The following is a 12,994-nucleotide window of genomic DNA, read 5'->3' as shown; positions in this document are numbered from 1 at the left end:
ATATCAAGTGTCTATGTTCTCCCATTCTCACTTATTTACTCCAGTCCCCTCAGTTCATCAACTGTCCCTTTAGGGGTTGTCTCTCAAAAAAAGGTGTGAAACAAAGGTGTCCCATTTTCTTTCCCCACTATAAAAGCTGGCAATGCTGATATCACACTGGGCAAAAACATTCCACGTCATTTAAACAAAAACATTAAATGTGATGACGTTGAATGAACCAGAAAAACGGATTGGATTTGCAAAAAGCCATCAACGCAAGGGAATTGTTTTTTTTCCACCAAACTTAACCCAATTAAAAAATATATATTTAACATTGAATTCAACCAAATGTACAGTACCAGTCAAAAGTTTGGACATACATACTCATTCAAGGGTCTTTATTTTGACTATTTCCTACATTGTAGAATAATACTGAAGACATCAAAACTTTGAAATAACACATATGGAATCATGTAGTAACCAAAAGTGTTATAAATATCAAAATATATTTTATATTTGAGATTCTTCAAAGTAGCCACCCTTTGCCTTGATGACAGCTTTGCACACTCTTGGCATTCTCTCAACCAGCTTCATGAGGAATGCTGTTCCAACAGTCTTGAAAGAGTTCTCACATATGCTGAGGACTTGTTAGCTGCTTTTCCAACTCATCCCAAACCATCTGAATTGGGTTGAGGTTGGGTGATTGTGGATGCCAGGTCATCTGATGCAGCACTCCATCACTCTATTTGGTCAAATAGCCCTTACACAGCCTGGAGGTGTGTTGGGTCACTGTCCTGTTGAAAAACAAATGATACTGGGACTAATTGCAAACCAGATGGGATGGCGTATCGCTGCAGAGTGCTGTGGTTGCCATAAGGGTTAAGTTTGCCTTGAATTCTAAATAAATCACAGACAGTGTCACCAGCAAAGCACCCCACACCATCACACCTCCTCCTCCATGCTTCACGGTGTGAACCACACATGCAGAGATCATCCGTTCACCTACTCCGCGTCTCACAAAGACACAGCGGTTGGATCCAAAAATCTCAAAACTTGGACTCATCCGACCTAAGGACACATTTCTAATGTCCATTGATCGTGTTTCTTGGACCAAGCCAGTCTCCTCTTCTTATTGGTGTCCTTTAGTAGTGGTTTCTTTGAAGCAATTCTACCATGAAGGCCTGATTCACACAGTCTCTTCTGAACAGTTGATGCTGAGATGTATCCGTTACTTGAACTCTGTGAAGCATTTATTTGGGCTGCAATCTGAGGTGCTCTAATGAATTTATCCTCTGCAGCAGAGTTAACTCAGGGTCTTCCTTTCCTGTGGCTGTCGTTTCTCTTTGCTTATTGGAGCTGTTGGTATTTTATCAAATAGGGCTATCTTCTGTATACCACCCCTACCTTATCACAACACAACTTATTGGCTCAAACGCATTAAGGAAATAAATTCCACAAATTAACAAGGCACACCTGTTAATTGAAATTTATTCCAGGTGACTACCTCATGAAGCTGGTTGAGAGAATGCCAAGAGTGTGCAAAGCTGTCAAGGCAAAGTGTGGTTACTATGAAGAATAAAAAATATCAAATATATTCTGATTTGTTTAACACTTTTTTGATGACTACATGATTCCAAATGTGTTATTTCATAGTTTTGATGTCTTCACTATTATTCTACAATGTAGAAAATAGTACAAATAAAATAAAAACCCTGGAATAAGGTGTCCAAACGTTTGACTGGTAATGTATAACTTAATGAGCTGGATTGCTTGTCTTTGCAATTAGTTAATTTTTGTTTGTGCTCATTATCACAATTTGCTAGCAGCTTCTATGGAAATTCTCTAGTATTTGTGCTAAGTTTGTTAGCATTCTGGTAATAGACGCCCAATGTGCTTTTTTGCACTTTTAGGGCCCACTTGTGTACTAAGCCGGTAATACCGTAAATCTTGGGATGAGATACCGCCCAACCCTAGCTCTTACCTCTGGCCAAACATCTGTGGAGGAGACCTGGAGCGAGGCTCCCACTGTTTATAGAGAGAGAGAGAGAGAGAGACCGAGAGAAGAGTAGAGCCAGGTGACTGACAGAAAGAATATTACTGGGCCTATTTCTTCCCTGGGTAAAATCTAACACTCAAAGCAGCCCATAATTAAAATTGACAAACAGTTGCATTAGCATGATCACACAGTCCAACCTTAGAGGACCAAGCAAATAAACGCTGAGAGGGAGAGATGGAAGTGGGTGAGAGAAGGGGACATAGGGGAGAGTGGGAAGGAAAGGTGGGGTGCCTTTTAAGCCTTGCCAGAGTAGAGACAGATTAATCTTGTTCATGAATTATGCATGTGTGGCGCTGTGTGTGATCGCGCTGAAGGCCTGTTAAGTGTGTCGTGGGGAGAAAACACAGTGCATCTACAGACCTCACAAGTAACCGTCTTGAACAGTCATTTTTAGCATTGAGAGAGAGAGGGTTTTGCATTCTTTACTTCTTGGTACTCTGGGCAGTGGCTAAAGAGATGTTGTGACTTAAGTGACAAACCAGATGGCAACACGTGACATCCCTCTTGGCACACCTGGATCTCCATGTTTAATTTCTCCCCCAGGCCACCGTAATATATTCTGCTGATATTCAGACAATAGCATTCCGTTTTTAAAAATCAGTGACATTTGTCCTGGCCAGGAATTTTGGGTGATGTCCCTCGGGTGGGACAACATCTGGTCGCCTTGACAGATTGCAAACTCATCTGTCTCCGTGTTGACATTGATGATGGCCAATGAGAGGCAATGCATTCGAATTCATTCGAAACTGCAGGCCCATTCCAAGTGGAGTGCACTTGGCGCCGACTCCTCAGAGTGATGCATGGTGCTGGAGCAGGTTAGGAATGTGGCCAGACTGAAGGTTACAGGGCACCAGATAAAGTGCACCCCCCCAGGCACCTGACATTTCTAGAGTTGTGTTTATACCAGAGGACATGGGTTGTGTCCCTTTCTCCGTAGCCACAAAGTCTGATTCCACAGCCACATTCGGCCACAAGAATGACATCATTACATTTTTTAAGAGACAGCGCACACTTTTCTAAAATAAGAGATTGCTTCTTCAATGCAAATTTCGTTAATCAGTAAAATAAAATGTAATCCTAGCAGTTGCCAATAAAATAAGTCCTAAATGGATTGTCATCTGTATACATCGCTGTCTTCAAAAATTGTAATTTTCTTTTAAACAGAGCAGTAGCTAAGTTCATCTGTATGGATCAAGTGCCATTCTGCCACTAAACTAATACACTTTTTTTTTTGCGGTATCATTTTGGTATCAGGTATCATGATGGTATCGAAGTCAAAATGATGATATCGTGACAACACTACCTCCAGTACAGACACACACAGTGAAGGTTTCAAAGCATGTTCGACAAGAAAGTCAGAGGGAGACTGCTGTGCTGAAGTAGGCCTTGTTTTTTTATTATTACAGCACTAACACGTGAAAAATCCTAAAATCAGACAGACATGGGCAAAATTATTTTCAAAAGCACACAATTATTTACCGACAGTAAGAAAAGCCATAATAGCGTTTAATAAACAAAGAAAATATTTTCAACAATTATTTGATGCGTCTGAAAAACACATGAATATTCATATACGTGTCAATGTCAGTATCTTAGAAAAATCTAATAGGCCACGTTAAAATCCAACAGCAGCAAAGAGGACCTGAACGAATGTGGTCTGGACTCCGTACAGGAGGGTCATTGTGTCAGAGACGCTGTAGAAGGAAAGGGAAGTGGGGATGCCTAGTCAGTTGTACAACTGAATGCCTTCAACTGAAATGTGTCTTCCGCATTTAACCCAGTTAACTCTGAATCAGAGAGGTGTGGGGGGCTGCCTTAATCGACATCCACGTCATCGGCACCCAGGGAACAGTGGGTTAACTGCCTTGCTCAGGGTCAGAACGACAGGGATTTGATCAAGCAACCTTTCGAAGGAGCTCCTGCCTTGTGGTCCAAGTCAATGACTGACCATTCATTCCTATGTCAAGACTAAATAGTGCAATGAAGAAGTTGGTAAAGATGGTGACCAATGGGGACATAACATGCGCAGTTTGAGCTTCTCCAGGAAGTCCGGCCAACTAAGTGCTGCCCCCTCTCATTGAATAACTCTAGATGAAGGCTGACCGGGGTACTGCAGGCTGCCATTCGCATCTCAATTATCCCTTAGAAACTTCTTCTGTGTGTGATTTTAAAATAATCGGTTCAAGGACATACAGTGCATTCGAAAATTATTCAGACCCCTTTACTTTTTCAGCATTTTGTTACGTTACAGCCTTATTCTAAAACTAGAGTCAATCCACACACAATACCCCATAATGGCAAAGACAAAAACAGGTTTAAAAAATAAAAAACACACCTTATTTACATAAGTATTTAGACCCTTAGCTATGAGACTCAAAATTGAGCTCAGGTGCATCCTGTTTCCATTGATCGTCCTTGAGATGTTTCTACAACTTGAGTCCACCTGTCCTGTGGTAAATTCAATTGATTGGACATGATCTGTCAACTGTGGGATCTGTCTATATAATGTCCCACAGTTGACAGTGCATGTCAGAGCAAAAACCATGTTCACTCTGACAGAGCTCCAGAGTTCCTCTGTGGAGATTGGAGAACCTTCCGGAAAGACAACCGTGTCTGGAGCACTCCACCATTCAAGCCTTTATGGTAGAGTGGCCAGACGGAAGCCACTCCTCAGTAAAAGGCACATGACAGCCTGCTTGGAGTTTGCCAAAAGGCACCTAAAGAACTCTCAGACCATCAGAAACAACATTCTCTGGTCAGATGAAACCAAGATTGAACTCTTTGGCCTGAATGCCAAGCGTCACGTCTGGAGGAAACCTGGCATCATCCCTACGGTGAAGCACGTTGGAGAGAGCATCACGCTGTGGGGATGTTTTTCAGCGGCAGGGACTGGGAGACTAGTCAGGATCGAGGCAAAGATAAACGGAGCGAAGTACAGAGAGATCTTTGATGAAAACCTGCTCCAGAGCACTCAGGACCTCAGACTAGGGCAAATGTTCACCTTACAACAGGACAATGACCCTGCCAGAGGCCAGACTTAAACATCTCTGAAGAGACCTGAAAATAGCGGTGCAGCGACGCTCCCCATCCAACCTGACAGGTTGAGGATCTGCAGAGAAGAATGGGAGAAACTCCCCAGATACAGGTGTGCCAAGCTTGTAGCATCATAACCAAGAAGACTCAAGGCTGTAATCGCTGCCAACGGTGCTTCAGCAAAGTACGGAGTAAAGGCTCTGAAAACTTACGTAAATGTGGACCCGACCAAGAGGGGAAAGTTTGTATTTTGGACCCGGACCCGCTCAGGACCCGGGTCGGGTCTCAGATAGACCTCTAGTTTGTATCATTGTGGTAGAAAGAGCAACTAGAGTCAGTGCAGATTAAAGACCAGGATTGCGCATTATGTCCAAACAAACTCTCATCACCGTCTTTCCTGCTGAGCCCTTCATAAGAGACTGCTACAGTATATAAGCCCTTCCCCACTCCACCTCCCAGTAGCAGGCTCCAGACCCTCTGTGCACTGTACCTGCTAGTAGAAGGTACATCTGTATGAATGTTCAAGATAGGAGGACATTCTAAATGGCCGTTTAACACTCTCCACTCCATTGTAGCTTTCTTGGAGTTATATTTACTGTGTGTAGCACACAAACATCCTCCAAATAAATGCATCCATGAATGAAGAACAACCCAGCTATTTCTGAGCAGCACAAATACCCATGTTAATTGCGCCCTATTTTTAAACTTCAAATAAACTAAAAAAAAACTCTTTCCTTGCAGAGTGCGGCTCAGAGTTGCCATAGCTACCCTACTTCAGTGAAGTCTTGGGCTGCTGTAAGGAAGCGCTGGAGACCATGCTGAAACATCGCTGGAGACAGAATGCTGAACCATCAATTCTCCATATTACACATACAGTAGGTATGCACATGTACATACACAAAAATACAAAGTACACCCACGCACAGTATGACACAAACACAGATGCAAGCATAGCATTTTCAGGGGGAATCAATTGGCTATTTGTAAACATGGTATTGAACCTGAACTGACCCTGTATCTAGGTAGCTTACTTACTGTTATTTATATTTCTCATGTGTTTTTGTTCCACATGATTTTATAGTACTACTGATATTCATTACTGCATTGTTGGGAAAGAGCTTGCAAGAAAGTAATTTCACTGTACTGGTGCACGTGACAATAACACTTGAAACTTGGATATTTGAATATGTTCTTACACGTTTGGATGCCAATTTCAGATAGATGGCATCCTAAAAATATTATAACTAGATCTGACTGAAGGACATCCAAACACCAGTCAGCTAATATAGTGTACCGGGATGTAAACTGACCACAACCACATTCAATGATCAACACCTACTTCAAAAGGCAATCTGAAAAAATAATCCACAGCCCTGACCCAGCTCCAGGTGGAGTGGGCTTTGGTGACTAGACACAGACGGCAGCCTTTGGTATAATTGTAGAGATAAAGTGGAGATCACCCTCTGCTACCTCTCCTCCTTTCTCTGTGACCTCCTTTCTTTGCTGGGTGTCATTAGGTGTGAAATGAGTTCCTAAAATAAAATTGTAAAAAGTGTGTATTCCAAATGGCACCTTATTCTCTATGTAGTGCCTTTGACCAGGGACAATGGTCAAAACTAGTGCACTATATAGGGAATAAGGTCCCATTAGGGATGCACCCACAAGCTCCATTTAACCCGTCATGGCACAGCCCCAGTTGTGACCAAACCAAAGCCTACACTGACTGCCGTCTGCAAAGAAAAGGGGGTTTTCGTGCTCAAACAACGAGAGTAGAGATGCAGCCTTGAATTATACAATTAGAAACGCATGTGAATTGTGCACACGTTAGGTAGGATCGCATGAACACACAATCACACGTATCTCCTTGTTTCAGGTACATGTGAGCACTAATATGCATAATGACACAAAAGCATTATGCTTAAATGATGTGCTATGCTTAAACACCAAAAGGACACAGACACAATTATACTGCAGTAAACAGAATGTGTAGACACTCAGTGACTTGCCAAGCCTTATAGGATCTCTATACAAACACCAGGCAGTGAAACCTACTAGAGGAAGATATTGGCGCGCGCACACACAAACAGTGAAACCTACCAGCCAAGTCCAAAAGAGGAAGATACTGTAAGACAAACACACAATCTGTGCAGCCAGTGCCTGCAGTCATTATTATTGACGTAACACACACACGCTTGTGCATGTTCAGTTGCCCACACACAAACCCAGACAGACCATCCTATTATGTGCTCCAAGGCTGCAGTGAAAGTTCTCTCTTCACTAGAGAGACCAAAGTCTAGACAAACACGCTCTCGCGCTCCCCAGGGGAGGCGGTTACTGCACTCCTCCAAAGCGGCCACTTGTTGGCTGATTAAACGATGCTAAAACTCAGTCAACTCCTTAAGGAGGCGGCCACTGAATTTTCACTCTTCCTCCATCCCCTCTCTCGCTCCCTTTCTCTCGCTCCCTTGGGCCTTCATAACCTGTTTGTTCAGCCTCCTAATGACATTAGTTGGTTATTCCATGGCTGGGGGCTATTTCTGGCCCTGGGACACATGATCCCCCTTGGCTGGGCTTTTCACAGGAAAACAATGGCCAGAGAGTCAGATGACGCAAGGGTGGCTGGCTTCTGCTAGGGGAAAGCAGTGTGGGGCTGCAGATAGGGGGAAAACACTGCAGATAGTCACACACTCTTTGCCCACGAAAATATGGAAACATGGGTCGTGTTCAATGGGTCATATACATTGTTTCTAATTTTTGATTGATGTACCTGTACATACTCAAAATACTGGATGGTACACACAGTCCAGCACACACAATCCCGACTACCACAATCCCGACTACCACAATCCCGACTTAACTAATTCCAAAACATTCACGTGTTGATCATCCTCTCTTGGTATCCATGACAACGCAAAGAGAATATTATCTGAACAAATCAGACAGGGGCTTTGATAGATGTGCTCTGTAGCCCTCATCAAAACAAAACCATTCCAATGAAACTAATGACATTAACATAACCAATCACACCATTTGTTGTCCTTTCAACTAAATAAACAGCTACAAAAAAACTCCCAAGACAACAGTTAAGCTTCTGTATACTAATAGAATACACACTATTTTTCTCTTATCTCCATCTCAGCAGCCTATATTTCATTTCTCAATCTTTTCCCTCCCTCAAAATGCCCCCCCCCCCTTCACTCCTCTCCCCCCAGCAGAACATCTGGAGCTCATCTTCCTCCTTTTCAGCTGGTCTAACAGTGGACACCTGAGAGAGGAGAGATAGACCACAATGATAAACACTCCTTCACCTCAATCCCCCTGCTCCATTTCTAACCAGTGAACTCACTGTACCTTGTTTTGTGTGGAGAGGGGGAAAAAAAGAGGGGGAGATGAGACTATTCTGTAGAAAAAAGATGGCCGTGTACACAACATCACACACACAAAACCCATCTCCGAATGATTCTGTACGTGTTGAAGACGTTTTGTAGTGACTATTATATTATGGGGGTGTGGCAAAAGGATAAAGCACGCACTCACGGCCAATTCTATTTCCTGGTTGTGCTCTAATGCTAACCTGGACAGGACAGCCGTGTGAAAGCGTGCGTGCGTGTGTGTGCGTGAAAGCGTGCATGTGTGTGCGTGCTCATGTGAGAATAAACAAAAAACACAGTTCTTTTCAAGCCAATCTGGGAGACAAAACAGCTAGGGAAAACATCCCCCATTCCCTATGTAAATACCACCGCCGTGACACTGGCCTTACTGACGCCGCCTGAGGGCTGCTCGTCTGTCTTGTGGTATTTATAGGTTGTTTATTCATTATTTAATGTAATAACATTTGTATTCAAATTCAAATAAAGTTTATTGGTCGCGTACACAGATTTGCAGATGTTATCGCAGATGTAGCAACATTGTGTTTCTATCTCCTACAGTGCAGTAATAGTACCTAGTAATACACAGAATACAAAACAGTCCAGATTAAGAAATATCAGAACGAGCAATAGACACCCTAAGTAGGGGGAGGGTGGACACAGAGTTTGTCTATCTGTGCGTTAGTCTGTCCAGGCTTAGTCCACCTGAGGTTTAGCAGTATCCTGGGTTGGAGTGAAGAACCAGAGGGAATGAAGGAGGGAGAGCGAAAACAACATCTTCTTCACCTATGTCACAATTATCACTCAAATCACTCAATGACCATCACTATACCTCACAAGGCAGTACACATGACCATAGCAACAAAGAATAGGAAATATGGAAATACAACTACATTGTGTTTACAAACGCTGTACAGCCAATCTCTCTCTCCAGAATTTTGTCGCTCTCCTATGTTTAGTCTCTCTCCATCACTCTTTTGCTCTGCCTTTCTCTATATTTCTAGACTAATGTTTTCTCAGTTTCTCTTTTTCTATGTGTCCATCTCTCCGAGGTTGGCCCCCGCCCTACGGAGGTGTGGGGATGTGTGCGCAGACGGGGGGCTGAGTGCCTACAGTCAGGCAGGGCACAGGTGCCTGGCAGCTAGGGCTGATACTGAATGAGGTTGGCATCCACACTGATACACTGCCAGTGGGGCAGAGCTATATATAATACACACGCAAAATAATTACATATTCTCATCAGGCTAAAAATATCATTGTGTCCCTTATCACCAATAAGCCATTTTGAATCCCTCCCATTCTGAAGAGATACGAACATTACAGCCATATCTGTAACATTGCCTTTCTTCCCTTATCAAGAGCATTGTGCCTAAATAATAACATTGGCCTAAATGGGTTTTCATAAGGGAGGTAGCCACAGTAATACAGATGACATTGTACTATAGGGGAGAAATTCTGAAAGTGTGTATCTTTTTTTCCGTACTGTGAACCTACATTGTAAAAGACAGCACAGAAAAAGACAGATGATGCAATTGGGACCGAATTAACTATTTGCCAGAATCCAATTATTATTTTTTATAATGGAAAGTTCCCTATGCTTCAGCCACACATATGCATCCACTACCATACATGCCATTTTAGTGTTGTTGTTTTCTACAAGCTATGTAGTACTCAGCAAAGAGGGCACTAGGAAAATTCCAACCCAGCAACCATAGATGAGAACTACCCACTGGGCACATCTTTGTTTCAACGTAATTTGTCAACATAGTGTGACTTGGAATTACTGCGTAAAATACATTGGATTTGAAAAAAAGTTATTAACATAAATTGATGTTTTGAGGGTGACATTTCAACAACAGGATTATGTCATCATGGTAACTTATTTTCAACAGGTTCATTCCATTTTCCCAGGAAATGTCCAAACCCTCTTCCATCTGTTGACAGTGAGACACAGTGATAACAGCGATATCACTTTGCATGGGACCCCTATTGAAATACTTCAGAAGTCTTCCATCCACAGCACTTTACCTCTGTAGTATACTGTATGTGGTGGTTGGCTTTCACGCCAACACTACGCCCCTCATCTCTCTGATGTAACCCACACGGGCTTCCAGATGGTGCTAGCTGGCGAGGCGGGCATACGAACAGCCTAATAGCGGTGAGTGGGCAGCTATCAGCGCACGTTAGCGTCAACAGACCGCAGGCCAATCATCTGTCATCGCCAGTCGCGCTCAGGATTGGCAGAGAGGGATACCACACACAGACAGGAGAATCCTCTGAGTTTGCCACTCCTTCAGAGATATCATAGGATTATGGCGTCCGTTGTTTGGCGTGGACGGAGACGATCAAGGTGAAGTAGGGATGGTTGCAATTGTGGATAGGAGCAATTGTGTTTAAAATGGCAATCTTAAACATAGTGGTCTGGAGGTGTAATTACAGTGCCCAATCCCAAATAAATGTTCCAATCCTACCACTATGCACTTTAAAACAGATCTGTAAAGATTGGATAGGTATAAGGAATACGGTAAAAGCTCCAGTGTACCGTGTAGGACATTGGTATTCAGAGTCGGGGGAACTCCAGTTTGGTCGGCAACTAAAAAACATTGAGTACATATTATAGTATGGGGAAAATATACAAAAGTTTGAGAAAGATCATTTGAAAAACACAACTTTATAGAATAAATGTATTTATTGGTTTCTTTTCATTTTGATAAGGTTATTTGTTTATGTATGTTTACGGATTTTAAGTTGTGCCATAAGATTTGGGGTGGGGTGCGGTCACGGGAAAATTTTGGGGTAAAAATGATGTCCACAGAAATTCTGCTGGAAATGGGGTCCCCGCAGAAAAAGTTTAAAAACCACTGGTTTAGGATAGTACGATGGAATTTCCACCAGATGGCTTTTACTTCTGGAATCCTCTCAGATCTACACAAGTGCCATGCGGTAGAGGGATGAGTCCTCTTATTTTCAAGTGGGCAGGGTGGTGGAGTTGACCCGGAAGTGGCTCCGACGTTACAGACTTCACCTAATGTGAACTGCTAGATACTCCTGCTGCTCCTTCATCACACAAGACACTCCTGCAAAGTTATGGGCTCGAGCACCTGTTCGGTTAAACACACGCCAAGCCTTTCAGAAGGAGGCAGAGGTGCTCCATGTAAAACGCATGGTGTTGGGTATAGTGGTGGTGTGTTTGGGGGGGGGGGGGGGGGGTGTTATGCAGAGTAGCCATTAAAGCTGTTCGGAAGGCATGGAAGAGGGTTGTGAATAGCTAATCTCCGCCTCTCAGAAGGGTCCAGGTGTTCATTCTTGCTGGTGCACCGAGTGTGCCACTCATCAGGAGCACCGGCGTTAGATGGGAGGGCGAGGTGCAGCTACACTGATTAATATTAAAGGGAATTTATAATACAGTAGCATGGAGAGGATTGGGCCATAAATACTCAGCTCCTCTTGGTTTGGTCTTCATGCATATGGATAAAAGGCGTGAAGTAAGAACAAACGTTGAATGCTATACGCTGGGAAAGTGAGGGATGAGAAAGGGCAACGAATGGTTTAAGGGAAACTCATTTGTGTTGACTAAACACGACAAACCTCAGCCGTGTAACACAGTAGTAAAGACTGAAAACATCGAGGGTCAGCATGTGTCGAAGAGACAACTGAGCAACATAAAGCATAGCAACAGGTTGAGCTAAACACATTGGCCTTCCAGAAAAATGGATGTTGATAACGTGACCTCCTAGTCTGTGGTTTAATGGCAGGAAGAAAAAGGGCTTAACAAAGGTGTGCTCTGTGCCGTAACAGAGGCCTAAAAATACCCTCTATGGAATAATAACCAGCATGCAACTTCCACTCACAGCTCAACCCGGCAGGTCAGCACCTTGCTAACTTAACATTAGAATGTGTGAGCGTACAGGTTTCTCCCGAACGCTATGTGTGAAGGCTGTATCAGCGGCTAGGCAACAGCCACCTACTGAGCGTCGTTGAGTCCAGAGCCAGGGGAGAGTGAGTGCCACCGAGCACGGAAGGTGATCAAGCAGCAGAGCACCCCAGAGACACCAGACGTTTTCCCTAGCCATTTTAGAGAAAGTCTTGTACAGCAGAGCTGTCAGAAAGAGAGGGAGAGCACGGCAGGGTTGACTGCCATCAGTAACAAACATACTGATAGTCATCTGAGAGCACGTCAAAATGTCTGCCACAGCTCTCTGCATGCGCAACACCAGTCCGAGGGACTGATTTGAAAGAAGACAAAAAGATTAGTGTTACCCAGTTTAGCCGCAGAAAAATAATTTCCCTAAACCGTCTGAATAGGTTCAACGCCTGGTTAATCAAAACATCCTCCGGAAGGGGAATAGCGTGAGCGTAAGCCACTTGACTGGTTTAACAGTTGAATGTATATATTTCAACAGGTAAATTACTCCTGAACCCCAGCTTTCCTCAGTGAAATAAGACCCAGTGGCAGCAAGGCAATAATGAAGGTGCTGCCAAATAACGAGCGCCTCTGGGCGCTAGTGACACAGTGGACATCATCTACAATGTCAGGAAAGGGCAAAGTACCTGCATA

The 12,994-nt window shown here is 43.5% G+C and overlaps 1 protein-coding gene across 7 annotated transcripts in view; it reads right to left on the bottom strand.

Moving 5' to 3' along the window:
* The window catches only part of LOC139540447 (rab GTPase-activating protein 1-like), a 145,007-nt gene that overhangs the window by 72,159 nt on the left and 59,854 nt on the right, over nucleotides 1-12,994 (bottom strand). The gene's annotated exons all lie outside the window — the stretch shown is intronic.

The sequence above is a fragment of the Salvelinus alpinus genome, chromosome 15, assembly GCF_045679555.1.
Source record: "Salvelinus alpinus chromosome 15, SLU_Salpinus.1, whole genome shotgun sequence".
NCBI classification, from domain to species: Eukaryota; Metazoa; Chordata; class Actinopteri; order Salmoniformes; family Salmonidae; genus Salvelinus; species Salvelinus alpinus.
Note: the sequence above shows the minus strand (reverse complement) of the source record. Positions and strands in the feature narration are given on the sequence as shown.